The sequence below is a fragment of the Mustela putorius genome, unplaced genomic scaffold, assembly GCF_011764305.1.
Source record: "Mustela putorius furo isolate JIRA1106 unplaced genomic scaffold, ASM1176430v1.1 tig00003845_pilon_pilon_pilon, whole genome shotgun sequence".
Classification (NCBI taxonomy): domain Eukaryota; kingdom Metazoa; phylum Chordata; class Mammalia; order Carnivora; family Mustelidae; genus Mustela; species Mustela putorius.
Genome location: NW_025421998.1, coordinates 25,542,333 through 25,558,154, shown reverse-complemented (window position 1 = coordinate 25,558,154; position 15,822 = coordinate 25,542,333). Strand labels below are relative to the sequence as shown.

General features: G+C 33.9%; 2 pseudogenes; both read right to left on the bottom strand.

Annotated features, from left to right (window-relative positions):
• Nucleotides 1–1,485: 1,485 nt before the first annotated feature.
• On the bottom strand, nt 1,486–2,595 carry LOC101677330 (annotated as a pseudogene).
• Nucleotides 2,596–9,788: 7,193 nt separating this feature from the next.
• LOC101688981 overlaps nt 9,789–15,822 on the bottom strand; it is a 45,753-nt pseudogene continuing 39,719 nt past the window's right edge.

Below are 15,822 nucleotides of genomic sequence, written 5' to 3'. Positions count from 1 at the left end.
ATTGAAATCTGAAATGACTTTTTTCTTTTTATAAAGTTGACCTCACTTTAAAAATAAACTTTTGTGCATAAACTTGGTCCTTGGTTCAAAACTAGTTTCCATTGTTATTCCATGGCCTGCTCTTAAAGTCATTTTTTTAAATGATTTTATTTATTTTACTTATTATTATTAAATATTAAAAATATTTATTTATTTATTTAACAGAGAAGGAGAGAGAGAGCACAAGCAGGGGGAGGAGGAGAGGGAGAGGGAGAAGCAGGTTCCCCACTGAGCAGAAAGCCCTACACAGGGCCCAATCCCAGGACCCGAGGACCATGACCCATGGATGCTTAACCAACTGAGCCACCCAGGCAACCCAAGTAATTTTTAATAATAAAATGATTACCTTAAAACTCATCAAACAAAAATAATACTCTGAATCTTGATGACATAAGGTAGAACAGTGGGCAAATGATGACATAGCAGCCAGAATGAATAATTCATAGTTACACCAGCCATATGCAATGGATCTTAGTAATATAATATTAAGTTTTAATAAGTTCCAAAATTTTAATAAGTTCCAAAATTTTATACCGATTTGAAAAAGTTATAAAAAAACAAAACAAAACAAAGCAAGAGAATATTGAGTACTAGTTTCAGGATCAGGGTTATCTCTCGTGATGAAAGCAAGTGTAAGAGTAGACTGGGAGGGGGCGCCTGGGTGGCTCAGTGGGTTAAGCCGCTGCCTTCGGCTCAGGTCATGATCTCAGGGTCCTGGGATCGAGTCCCGCATCGGGCTCTCTGCTCATCAGGGAGCCTGCTTCCCTCTCTCTCTCTTTGCCTGCCTCTCCATCTACTTGTGATTTCTCTCTGTCAAATAAATAAATAAAATCTTTAAAAAAAAAAAAAAAAAGAGTAGACTGGGAGGACCAGAAATACTGCATGGTTAGATGTGTATTATTTTCAGATCCTTTTATTTTCAACTCAAAACAACTTTATGTAAAATTCAGATACGGTCACACTCTGTTCTACCCCCTGATTGTGGAATTTCTATTTTATTTTATTTTTTTTCCCAACTCAAACTTCATCTATTTTAATGTATTATTTGCCTCCCACTAATAAGCCTTTATTTCACTCGTTATAACTGAGCAATAAATCTTCCTTGCCCAATTAATCCAAAGGAAAAAAACACTGAAATGATTAGTAAAGAAAAATGTAGGGACTAACACACCCTTTTAATATGTTTTTAAATATTTTTAAGGTTTAAAAAGTGTTTAAAGTTTGTAGCTCCTGGTTAGGAAAACATTATCTGAATGAACAGCCTAATGGCAAACCATTGTAGAATGTTTCAGTTGCATGGGGAGCAGAAGGGTAGGGATTCTCTTCATAGCACCCCAGCTTTCTTCATGAGAAGGTCAGAGGTACACTGGTTTGTTTTACTATGACATCAATTAGGTGATCGAAGCTGCTTTTCCTTCAGCAAGGGCTTTATTTGTCAGAAGGGCATTATGCTTGAACTCCAGATTTGGCAGACAATTTACTGATGAAATTCATAATCTTTGGGTTGCTCTGATATTTTGACACATTTGCTGGGTTCTGGGCCACATCCTTGGAAGACCACCATAATTTCTGGATCCTCCATGGCTGCAAGAACTTCGATCACTAAGAATTTCATTGAGCCCAGGCATTCCTGCCATCCCAGGCATCCCCCCTGCCATTCCAGGCATTCCTCCAGGAAAATTACCAGGCATTCCCCCAGGAAAGCCACCTGGGAAAGAGCCATACTGAGCTCCTGATTGTTGTCTGGCTTCTTCCTCCCTCTGGGCTGTCTCATGTTCTTCCTGAGCCTTCTTAACCCTTTCTATTCTTTCTTTGATCTCTCCCTCTTCATGTTTTTCCTCATACTTTCTCCGATGTTCAGCAATTTTCTGGGCCCTCAGTTGAACTTCTTTCAGCATTGCAATAGCATCTTCATCATAATCCAGTTTACAAGCAAAGGCAAGATCATGTGCTGCTTCTTCCCTATGGCTCAGAATTCTATGTGCTTTCCCCAAGCTACTTAAAAGGCTGAGCTGAATCAGGATTTATTTCAATAGCTCTGTCACAGTCTTGAATGGCAGCATTTAGCTTCTGTAATTTGATGAAGACACTGGTTCTCTTGGCATACAGAATGGCCAAGCGAGGATTTAGTTTGATGTCATCTGTGAACAAATCAATGGATTTCTGTAGTTCACCATCATTTAGGGCATCAATGGCAGCCACTTTTTTATCATTTGCCTGATCCATCATTTCCTCAGTTATCTCTACATTTTCATCTCCCATTTCTTGAGGGGCATTAGTATCTGGTTCAATCACACCTTCATTGTCAATTTCTAGATCATTTTCCTCACTTGATGGTTCATCTGTCTTTATGTTTTCCTCTACCTTCTTACTATCTGATTTTTCTTCCTTGATACTGTCTTCTGATTTAGTTTTATGAGTGGCAGTTGGTATTTTACCCCCCATGCTCTCCACCCACTCCCGCAGGAAATGCATTTCCTCAGTGTGCAGAACGCTCGGATCCTGCTTACACATTTTCATGAAGTCCCGAAGCTCGCTCGCTTTCCCGGGGTCCATGGTCCGGAGGCAGTGGCAGGCAGCAAGCAGCAGACACAGCTGAGGTTGCTATCCGATTCCAGGCGCGCGCAGATACTAGCTCAGCATGACCATGTGGAAGGTGTGGAATTTCTATTTTAATTTGTATTCCTAAGCAGTTCTGGAATGTCTACAATTTGTAGGATTACAAACAAAAATCTCTACCTTAAAGTAGGAAGATATCCAGGTCTTTTTGTAGCTGAAATGGTACAATGATGAGATCAATTCATACTTCTTTTATTTCATTTGAGACAGATTCACTGGGTTAGGGCAGACATTTCATAGGACTATATGACAGTATAGGGACAAAATTTTTGGCCCAAGTTGTCTCACAGAAACTTGTAAACCCAGGATACACTATTTATAGAAATATTATGAAATTAAACTTTTGACAAAGATGAAGAAAAACCTTAATTTGATTTTATAGTGAAAAAATAACAGCACAAATTTGTAATCCACACTTTCCACACACACCCCCCCCCCAGGGAGAGGGGGAAAAAAATCATGTTTGGTGAATGTCTGGGAAATTTATGATTGGGCAAAGAGTACCTTGAAATTGATTATAAATAAAGATACTCTAGCTTCTAGAATTTTCTCTCAGCCTTCTTTCTTGTCTGGAAATTTTCAAGAATTGACTAATTATTAGTCACATTTTCAAAAATGGCAGGTTAACTTCCAGTCACACTGTCACAATCCTCTTTCTTCCTGCCCCTCCCTTCTAAACACAACTGTAAACCCTGGAATAATACAAGAAGAAACCAAAGGAGAACTCTCAAAGATTGTAAAGAGAAGACAGACTTGTTTTGAACCCCAGGATTTGAGGGACAAATGGCAATTTATTTTACATTTCCCTATTCAACAGAAGAAAGTGACCCAGATTCATTTCTCAGGTCAGGTAGGCTCATTCTACCTCAGGATGGAATGGGAATCGCTCTGACAACTTCAGGGAAGCCCAACACCACTGAGGGTGGATAAGGATCTCTACCAACAATAAGTGGCCATTTGAAATGCCCTCTTGGTTAGTTGTATCAGCAAATGTTCACTCAAGAGACCTTTTTCTCTATGTGATCTTTGTTTTTCACTTATCTGTGAATGACCTCACTCCAGGGAACACTGGAGTGAAAATTAAGTATGTTTTCTTCTAAAGAGATTTACTTTTTCTGCTTGAGGAAGGGCTAACTATCCATTAAAAACCACTATATTCTTCTTCATGCAGCCTGGCTTACAATGATCTTAGATTCACCTCTTTTAGCTTCAAGTCTGTTTTGGGATCTCAGTGCTGATATGGTCACTGTGCAGCATTAGCATTCACTTATAAATTTGAGTTCGAATTTCTTTTCTTTTCTCTCTCTTTAATCATAAAATATTGATTATGTAGAGACCATGAATGCATTAATCATTATATTTTATATAAAATAAATTTATTTGCTACAGCACAGACTTTGAGGGCAACTGGTTTGATTATGGCACAAAGTAAAATTCTCAAGCAGACTTTTTGACTACTTAAACACAGTTTATATATGTGGATGATTCTGCAACAACTCACTGGATGAGGAATTACTTGTGTACATAGTCAAGGGATTGAGAGACACTTTAGGGTAAAAGTTATGCACTTTGATTAAGAATTTTTAAGAATTATTCACAACTGTCCCTAACTTTAACTGGGTAAACATCACCATTTTTTCCCTGAATTTCCTTTTGAAATTTTTAAATTTGTAAAATAAATTAATTTGAAGAGATATTTCAATGTATGTTCCAGATGATTCTTTTAAATGGCTGCCTAAATAGGGATGCCTGGATGGTTCAGTTGATTAAGCATTTACTTTCAGCTCAAATCATGATCTTTTGGTCCTGGCATCCAGCCTTGGGCTAGAACCCCATGTCAGACTCCTTGCTCACCTGGGAGCCTGCTTCTCCCTTTCCCTCTGCCTCTCCCCACCACATCCCACCTATGTTATCTTTCTCTCAAATAAATAAATAAATAAATAAAATCTTAAGAAAAAAATAACTACCTAAATATTTTACCCCACAGACAACTGTATTAAACTTAGTAAGAATTCGAAGACAAATTGAAGTGCACACATTTATAAGGACAACAAATCATTAACTTTAGAACTCTACAAAAACTTAATTTATCCTAAATGAGAAGTGTCATATGAATAGCAGTACTGCCAAGATAGTTACTCTTGATTTAGATTATTAATATGCAACACTCTGGCTTGTATTCATATAATATATTATGCATTAATTACAATAGCATAAAAAAAACCATAGAGCACTCACAAGATAATTTATGTTGAAAATTCTATCACTTTATAAAAGAGAAAGTGCACATAAACCAAAAGTGGAACAAAGTCTTACATCTAAAATCTAATTGAGGAAGCGAAAAATATTGGGAATCCATAGCTGTGTTTTGAATCAAGAGCCCTACTACAATGAATTAGAATTTTCCATCAAATCCTCCACCATATTTTATAGGATTTATTTAATAGTCCATTGAATCCATGGTCTTATGTATAGCACATATCACAATCCCATCAGTAGCTTGTTCAAAATAGAGATTCTTGGAACTCATCACAGACCTACATACACAATCAGAATCCCCAGAGATAAAAACTGGGTATTTTCAATTTTTAAAATCTTCAGTTAATTCCAGAATAAACAATTCTTTTTAATTATTTAATTCAATTTTTACTTAATTGTTTAAGTTAAGTTCTCAAAGTAGGTGATGTTTAACTTAATTCTCAAGTTTAAATTCTGATATAGTTTGGATGCTGCATTAGCCAACAACTAAACATATATTGATTTTTTTTTAAGATTTTATTTATTTATTTGACAGAGAGAAATCACAAGTAGATGGAGAGGCAGGCAGAGAGAGAGAGAGGGAAGCAGGCTCTCCGATGAGCAGAGAGCCTGATGCGGGACTCGATCCCAGGACTCTGAGATCATGACCTGAGCCGAAGGCAGCAGCTTAACCCACTGAGCCACCCAGGCGCCCAAACATATATTGATTTTAATAAAAACCCAAACCACAAACCACAATTATAAAGAGAATTATAAATTTGATCATTAACAATGGCAAAAAAAAGAAAAATCACTATTTTTTTCTGGGTTGTGATTATTTTCTTTATTATATTCCTCCCCTGCTTACTATAAGAATTTTTTTCCTAAATACTACCCATTTGCATTTTGAAAGTTTATAATAGACTCTCATGATTTAGCATATTTATTTTCTGTAGGTAAATATCAAAAGATTTTATTTCACAGCTAGAATGCTAGCTTCCTGGTATTAGCGACTTATGGCATATATTATGTTTTCACACAGATTTTAGAGCATTTAAAGGTATAAAAATGTGATTTTAATGGATAATTGATACAATTGATTATTTTTGCAATTACATACTAACTTATTACAACAATTATATTTAAATTTAAGTTTTTCATTTATGGGAAGCATGCTACATTAAACAAATAACAACAATGATGAAAAGGACACTATTATTGTCCAGTTTAGGAGCCTGGAAATTAGTTGGTCTGATCTATTGTGCACCATTATATTCAAGCTGGGGTTCTGGGGTCTCCTTCATTTCAAAATCCTGGGTTACAGTCTTCCTAAGATTATAGTTATTATCACCTACAGGTCTAATAAATGTAATATTGCCCTGTGCTTGTTTTGAGAAATAAGAGAAGACTCTTATGTTGCCTTTACATAAAAATATCACTTCTGATAAACTGTTCTATGCCTTTAAAATACAGAATTAGCTTTATAGAGCCTTTTTATTAGCATTTATTAGCATATATATTGCATATATATCATTAAAACAAACGTGTATATATTCACTTGGATTATTTTTTAAATGATAAGGCTTTAGTATCATATGTACATTTTAGTGGAAGAGAAGACATGAGTGGTTAGAAGGAGTCCTTGAGTACCTGCATTCTAAAAGCCTACCATGGACTTTTCTGTGTAGAGCAATTAATGGTCTTTGATATAGATAATCTCTAAATTTCTTCTAAATTTCAAAGCCAATGAGATTGTTTAATTTCATTCATGTCAAATAAATAATGTATAAATGGTAAAACTGGGTGGCTCAGTCTGTAAAGTGTCTAGCCTTCTGCTTACATATCATGATCCCAGGGTCCTGGGATCAAGCCCCACATGGGGTTCCCTGCTCAGCTGGAAGCCTGCTTCTCTGTCTCCCAGTCCCCTGATCATGCTCTTTCTCTTTCCAATAAGTAAATAAAGTATTTAAAATAATAAATAAATGGGAAAATTGTGTTGGCATTCTTTATAAGTAATTAGTATCATTCACTTTTGATGACAAGTTTGTTATTGAGAGGTTTTGCATAAAATATAATTAAGATGACATAAAATCCAGTATAATTTGTCACTAGAATTTATCATTTTATGAAAGAGAAATTTTGCAAATCACTCTGTCCCATTTGGTAAATTCATCATTCATTTTGGGTGTGTAAATGTATAGGGACTAAAAATGAAAACTTGAAGAACTTGTCACAAACTTACATGTAATAAAATCTGTAGAATATATACTTAAAAGGTCTTTACATTTCCTTTTTTTTTTTTTTTAAAGAGAGTGCATACACACATGCACAGGTGGACATGAGAGGGGGAGGAGCAAAGGTAGAGGGACAGAGCAAATCCCAAGCAGGCTTTCTCAAAGAAGAGCTCAACACAGGGCTGGGTGCAGTGGAGCTCTATCCCATGACTCTGAGATCATGGGCTGAGCTGAAATCAAGAGTTGGATGCTTAACCCACTGAGCTATACAGGTGTCCCAACATTTTTTGAGTATCATCATTATTTGTTTAATCATTCTATGAAAAGCAAGATTTTTTTAAAATACTTTGGACAGTACATAACTCTGTTTTTCTCTCCATGAATTCCATGAATATTCACACAAATAATTTTAAATTAGAAATTAAAATTAGAAATTAAAAAGTCACACTTTACCTGAATATTCCCTGAACATTTCTGTGAGAGAAAGCCCTGTTTAGAAATACCCAAGCTCTTAATTTTCCCTTGCAGATTAAGTTCTTGGTTTTATTGTCTTATATTACTACTCTCTTTTGCATGATAAAAATCAGTATATAGTACCCATATTAGCATTGCATATTACTATTTGAATGCCTAACTTAGTTAAGTTTCAAATTGAGATTTTTCATTTAACTACAATTTATATTAAGATAATTGTTCATAGCTGACTAATGATCTAAGAGTTTACCTTATTTTTATTTTAACAATATACCTCCTACACTTAAAGAAAATCTATTCTATCTCCAGAATATAAAATAAAAACAATAAATATCATTAAGAATTACAGCTTCTAGGGACACCTGGGTGGCTCAGTGGGTTAAGCCTCTGCCTTTGGCTTAGGTCATGATCTCAGTGTCCTGGTATCAAGCCCTGCATTGGGCTCTCTGCTCAGCAGGGAGCTTGCTTCCCTCTCCCCCTTTGCCTACCTCTCTGCCTGCTTGTGATCTCTCTCTGTCAAATAAATAAATAAAATCTTTTTAAAAATTACAACTTCTATATTAAAAATAATACTTTTCTATATAAAAAATAAGAAAATACAGATAACTTTGATTTCTATATCAACAAGAAGGAAATTGAAAATGTCTTTCTTATTTGTTTGTTTGTTTTTTGTTTCATCAGTTTTATTGGTCATATCCCAGATTCATCATATAAATCTTTCAAAATAACTAGATGTTACAAGAATAGTTTATAATTCAGCTCTGATTGCACAAATACTTGACCCAGGAAAGCATTTTTACAAACACATATGTTTACTTATAAAAATACTTTAATAAAGAAAACAAGTCTTTATATGTCTTACAGAAAATGCTATGCAGTTTCCCCCCCCATTCAACCATTTCAAGTTTGCTATCATAGCATGTTTATCACATCCAATAAACCAAATTACAAATTACAGTTATAATTTTCAACCATTATTGGGATTCACAATATTAAGAGTTTTTAGGTCTTTTCTAATCTTTCCTGATCAGAAATAATTCACAATTTAAGCTAGAATAGGTATTAAATGCCATTCCTTCTAAATATAACTTGCAGCCTTGTTAATCATTGGGCTTGGTGATCTTCTCCTCACTTGGGCAAGACAGACTAGTAGTTTTACCCCTCTGCACCAAGTATGAAGGATAAAGTGCTTGTATTCCAAATAGTTTCTAAACCACAAAAACAAACCCTAGAAATAAAGACTAAATACAAATATTAGGAAAGCTAACATTTGCTAATGATTAGAATAAAGGTCATTTTGGGCGATCTCTGGATGGCTCAGTTAATCAGGTAAGTGTCTGCCATCATCTCAGGTCATGATCCCAGTACCCTGGGATCAAGTCCCTCATCAGTCTCCTTACTCCATGGGGAGCCTGCTTCTCCCTCTCCCTCTATTCCTACTCTCTCTTTCTCTCACTCTCTGATAAATAAATAAATAAATAAATAAATAAAGAATATTTTTCAATTCAGGCTCTCTTCTAAGCTGAAGAAGACATAAAAGAAATAAAGTATAAGGCAGCAGTTTTATTAATACTGAAAAACTAAAATAATACTAATCACTTAGGTCAGTAGTGTATCATTTCCATAGAAGATACAGAATGTTAGACTCTAAGGCTAGCTGAACTTAGTGTCCAACATTCTTATGTTGTTGCTTTGAAATAACCTAATACACACTTGCCTAAAACAAGTCATCATTCAGGCCAAATGGAACTTTGCAGAATACTGACCACAGTTATCTAAAGAGACAGGACACACTAGGGAATTCCCTCACTGTTACTGAAACATGTGTCCACTTGGCAAAGTTTGTCTTACTTTCCAGATAGCATGAATGAAAACCAAGAGACCAGAGATATTTCACAGTCAAGTTCCTGACTACTCTGCTCCAATTATCCAACATTCTTAAAAGGAATCTTTAACCAAGCTCTTGTCCAATAAGAAATTTAACAGTACTTGAGGACTACAATATGTCCCATTGCTTTTCTATTTCTCTTGATTTCTCTTTCTCACTGTAGTGCAATAAACTGCTACAGGTTTTTACCAAAATAATGCAGCAGTAGTTCAAAATGTGTTATTTTGCATTACCAAAAGTGTTCAATCACATTATAATGGGTGACATTTGCATATAACTAGATGACCAAACAATGTCTATTGCAGTGATTTAGCAAATTCAGCACAGTCAATGTATTCATCATTGTTCTTGTCATCCTTCTCAAAACACCATCAAGTTAATCAGTTCAACTTGACTCATTGGTGGTGCCTATTCATTCTCTTTCTCCTTATGAAGTGAGTGATTGCTATGGAAAATTCTAGTCATAATGCAAATTATTGTCATCATAATCAAGCATTTTGGAATAACAGAGCTGTAGCTCTTGTGGAGATATCTCCACCTCTGGTTTTGTTGATGATATTTTTTAGATGTTCCATGATCTGCTCTTAGTCATGTACTGTGTTCTCATCCAGGCCCACGCTGTGGGATGGGGAAGCTCACTCCAGGCACTTCTGCCCTGGCACCTGAAGTTTAAAAGCAGACCACACAGAAAGGGGGTTCTGAGCAGCCATATAAGACCTCATGGTCACCAGTACCCTTGCTTTCCCTAATTTGCAAGTAGTTTTCCTCAGACATGAAGACTTCCAGCCAACTTTTCCTTATTTCTTAAAGATAATCTTAACTTGTTTTTAATTGGGAATAGGTTTGGAAGAATTTCCTAGATAAATTGGTTGTTTGTTTTTAGTTATTGAAATTTAATCAATAAATACATATTATAAAATTCTAGAGTATGTACAATAATGTTATGAATTATGCTACCTTGCTTTATTTATATTTTTGTGATGAAAGTTAAGAGAAAGATGAAATACTACCTACTTTCTTTTTCTTAGTGAAAAGACCTTTTTGCATTCTAAAAGCTTAATAATTCTATGTTTTTGAAATGTACAAACAGCTAAAACTTTGTTTTTCTCTCTCTTGTAGACTTTGTATTGAGGAAATTTCCATAATTCAATAGTCATACTTCTAATATTTTAATTGGGAACATTTAGAAAAGTGAATGTGCTATGTTCTTCTGTAACGAGAGATTCAGTTAGTCAGTATAATGATGGTCTTTTGCCAAAATTAATTCTGACAAGGAACACTGGCATAATATATTAAATGCCAAGCCATAGAAACAACACCCCAGAAATAGGAGCTGATGATTCAAGCTTGGCAGCGTCTCCCTCTGCTCAATGTTAAAAACCAGCTTAAAGGCTGGCCATAACAATGTTTGAGAAAGAAGAATTCTTCTTTCCAACATGTTCCTTGAGTTCAAAAACATAACAGAGATTTCAAAGATTGTTGAAAAATACGAGTCTAGAATATAAGGTCAAAAGATGAACTTGGAAGCCACCAAGAAAGAAAAGCCACAAAGTATCATGGGAAGACATTTTTTTGAAAACTTTTAGATAGCTTCCATCTGAGGACTATGTGTTGATCCTGACCTTCTATCCTTTAGGTATTGTTAGTATTATCTTTAGGTTTGTTAATTCCTCATTTATGTTGTGAGATGGAGTAATGTTCAAAGTAACAAAGTTCACAAGAAAATTCATGAATAATATCAACTCAATTATCTCATATCTTTATATTTGATCTTGTCCTTGTAACCATAGTAACCATAGAGACCTTTTCTTTTTTCTTTTTGCCTCAAAGTTCTTCAACAACCCTGATTTTCTCTTTGTTAATTCACACTGTTCCTGCAAAGTACTATACTAGAACACTCAAAATAAAGCCATTGGAGTCTTTAGTATTACTTTAGGCCCTTTTACTATGAGACAATCTGAAGTTAAGTAATACATTTTCCCATGTAATCTTTATGAAAATGCCACTGCATATTCATATCAGTAGTATCATCAGTTCAGTTTATCTGTTTTATTTCATAAATGAATAACTTGAGAATAGAAGAAAAAGGTATTTGAATGAATGAGTCCAATAGGAAAATAAGTGGTAGAACAAGAAAATATTGTGCAAAGTTGTAGAGGTGAAGAACTCTGCCAACATCCAGTTTTGATCATTTAAACCATCTTGGCTATTCTGCAATCTCAGGATTTGAGCCACTGAGAATAGATATGTATGTTTGTGTGTGTGCATGTGTGTGTATGTTTAGATAAATAAATTGCTATATTATGTCACACATAGTATATTTACTTCTGTATATATACATACATATATATATACACACACATAATATAATACATTTTTGTTTGTGTCTTCAATTTCTTTTCTATATCCAGTTTTATATAGACACTTTCTCCAAATATATCTCTATTTTTCTCATCCACAACAATAAAAAAAATAGAAAAAAAACACAAAAATTTAGGTTGAGTACTGGACAATGATATTTCCCTTCATAGAGTAACAGAGGCATCTATATTTGCATTTAAAATGTATTGTTTTATAACCAACATTTCAGTTTATAATACTTAATATATATTTGGCTAATTTTAAAAAGTGTCTGATTAACAAGGGAAACCTATTTGGGCTTTTGTTAAAATTTCAGCTCGGTTATGAAGAAGTTATAAAACACACAAACCATAGTTTCTTAGAATTGTAAGTGCTTTGAGAGTTCACGTAAATTGAACCATCATTTAGAAGACAAAGAAAAATCCTCTTTCAATGAATTTATATCATTCAGAATATTTTTTAAAGAGTGGAAGGGACCTTTTATGAGAACATAACACATTAGAATAGTGTTATAATAGTATAAATAAACACTGTTTATGATTATGTAGAAAGTAATATTCTCAGGTTAAAACTTGGGCTCTAGAGATATTGTTGAATTCTGGTTCCTATATACTTTATAGCTATCTGAGCTCTTTTACCTCTTTTCACTTTCCATTTTAGGATAATAATACTATGCTTTTCATGGGGTTGTTAAATATATGTTAATGTAAGTATGTTAGAGTCTAGTACATATTACTCATTCAATAAATATTAATTATAATTATTATTATTTACTATTACTAAAGCAATTATGAGAAACTGTGAAAGAATAGATACCATCTTTCCCTATTTTGGATTGCATTTGGAAGGAGAAAGGGAAACTAAGGGTGATTCATTTTCAGAGAAATATGGTTATCAAGGATTTACTTTTAAGGAAATCTGTACTTAGTGAAATAGTGATTATTATTAGCAAGTACCTCTTTATGGTCTCCACTGAGCAATCCAACGAAGCAATCTGCATTGTGTTGGAGAAAAACAAAAACATGTGACTTCTAAGAAAACTGTGCAAACTGAAGGAACCCAAGAATGTTCAAGAAATATTACCAAGGAAAGGAAAAAAAAGGATAAATGGATAAGGCACTTCATTTTCCTAAAATAAGGACATAAATTGGTTTCATTTCACGTCCCATTCTGAAAAATTGCTAGTGTCTTCATTGATTACTACTTTGAAAATGTCTCTGAGACTATGCTTATATTCTTCAGGAGAGGGGACAGTCTATAACAAAGTCTGTTACAGGTGAGAAGAGGTGTGTTAGTGGCAAGTAGTTCATCAGACTTCCAGATTATACAGTCAAAGAACCTTAGAATTCAAACATTCTCAGAGATAATATAGTTTCCCTTTCAATCTAATTGCTGGAATCCCTCACATATTTGAAATATGTCACATGCCTTATTAGATTTTAAGTTTCCTCAGAACAAAAACTGGAAAGAATAGGTTAAAGTTGCTCGCAAAAAAATACTTGATTCTACAAAAATGAGTATATCTAACAATTTTAGCTCTCCAATAGTGAAATACACTTTCTTTTAAGTAGTGAGTACCCTTTTTGAGTATAATTGGTTGAGAGGAGACTTGATGACATATATCTTTTGGATTAAAGCGAAAAAATTAAAATAGATAACATTTAGTTTCTAATTTTAAAATTCAACAGTCTCATGAATGTCATGAGTACCTGTCCTAGAAAAATTATGTGGGGAAATAGACATTATTAAAAATTAATTCCTCATTCATGAGGCATCTGGCTGGTTCAACCGCAGAGCATGTGACTCTTGATCTGAAAGTCATGGGTTCAAGCCACATATTGGGAGTAGAATCTACTTGGAAAAGAAAATAATTCCTCATACATATATTAAAAAGGGAACATGGATTATACTGCTGGAAAGCCCCATACAAGAGTTTCTACGATGAAACACTAAAATATAGTCTTCAAATGTAAAATAAGATGGACTGTAAAAGTATCCTTGAAAGTTATTATAAAGGTGAAAATAATGAGTAAGAAAAAGAAACAAGTAATTGACTGGATATGGAAAGATTTTTAAAACATAAGCTAAAACAGGTAATATTCTTGTTTTATAGAACATAAATGATAAACCTCTTGTATGAAATCTACTATGTTTGGAAATCCAGGACACCTGGATTAGGACACCTTTTATTTTATTAGGACACCTTTTATTCAGTTCAATTGTCCAGACAAAGATTCTCCATACGAACAATTGAGAGATTTAATTGTAGAAGGTAAGATATAGATTTTAAGTAAGTAACTTCTATGCTATTTTACCAGATATCCACATAATATATTTTAGAACTGTTAGAAACACATTATCATGTAACATATTTTAAAGAACTTGAACAAGACAATAGAAATAATATAATACATGATGTACTTTTTTTTTTTTTTAATTTCTGTTTTATTACCTCATCATTCTCAGGAAATACAAGTAATCAATTCATACTTTAGAGACTGGGTGTTGATCTTCCTTCTCTGACCACCACTCAGAATTTCCAGTATGATGTGTTTCAAGGGATTCAGGAACCTATGACTTTCCAGCTACTTATTGAAGTTACTGATGAATTAGGTGGGAATAAAGCTAGTCAGCTGTCAGCCACTACAACAGTCATAATTTATGTGTTTCCTTGGACTACAGTGCAGCCAACTTTTCCACAAAAACAACTACAACTACAGTAAGTACTTAGTGATGAAATATAATTCTAAAGTCTGAATTAGTCATAAACACAGAAAGTATTCGGGAACTCTTATAGGAGTTATTCTTATATTTTGGCAATAAAAGACATTAATGAAATAGTTACTTTAATACATTAGAATTTCTATCCTCAAAGTAAGAAAAAGTTGTTAGAGCTGTTAGGCAGTAATTTTGAGTCAAGGTAAATATTCATTTTTATAAGACTTTTTAATATTATTTAGTTTAGATTCTTAGTAATTCTGTTCTTATCATAGCATGCTTTTCTCTGTTTAAATAAAGACTTATTAGGTTTTCTTATGTACATAGCACTCTATAAGGTTTACAAAAACAAAAGTATGTTTCCTTGAAAAGCATATAGACTCATTGGAAGACAAGATATACATTTAGAACTATTTAAATAAATACTAAATAATGTCAAATGATAACACAATTGTTACATAACTTTGAGTTTGAAAATAAAGTAAATTTATTTGGGCTGAGATACACAGAAGGTTCTCAATAAATAGAGAAGGAAAATAATAATGTAGTTCTTTAAGAACTAATTTCTTTTTTTAATGTAAAGAGAAGAAGAAAAGCTTTGCAGGAAGAATGTATAGCATTACCTAGGAAGAGCGTAGTCTGTTCTGGGAAATGCTGGGAAGGTAGTGAAACTGGAGGCTAGACTTACATCAGGAAAAGAAGCTCATGTAGATAATGTAAAATATCTGAGCATGGAACATCCTGAAAAAAGAAAATTAGAATCCTCTTACACCATACACAAAGATGAACTCGAAATGGATAAAAGATCCCAACATGAGGCAGTAATATATCAAAATCCTAGAGGAGAATATAGGGAGTAACCTCTTTGACATTGGCCACAACAATTTCTTTCAAGTCATGTCCCCAAAGGCAAAGGAAGCAAAAGTGGAAATGAACTTTTGGGACTTCATCAAGATCAAAAGCTTCTGCACAGCCACGGAAACAGTCAACAAAACAAAGAGGCAACCCATGGAATGGGAGAAGATATTTGCAAATGACACTACAGACAAAGGGCTGATATCCAAAATCTATAAAGAACTCCTCAAACTCAACACACACAAAACAGATAATCATGTTAAAAAATGGGCAGAAGACATGAACAGACACTTCTCCAAAGAAAACACACAAATGACTAACAGACATATGAAAAATGTTCAACATCAAGGGAGATTCAAATCAAAACCAAATGAGATATCACCTTACACCAGTTAG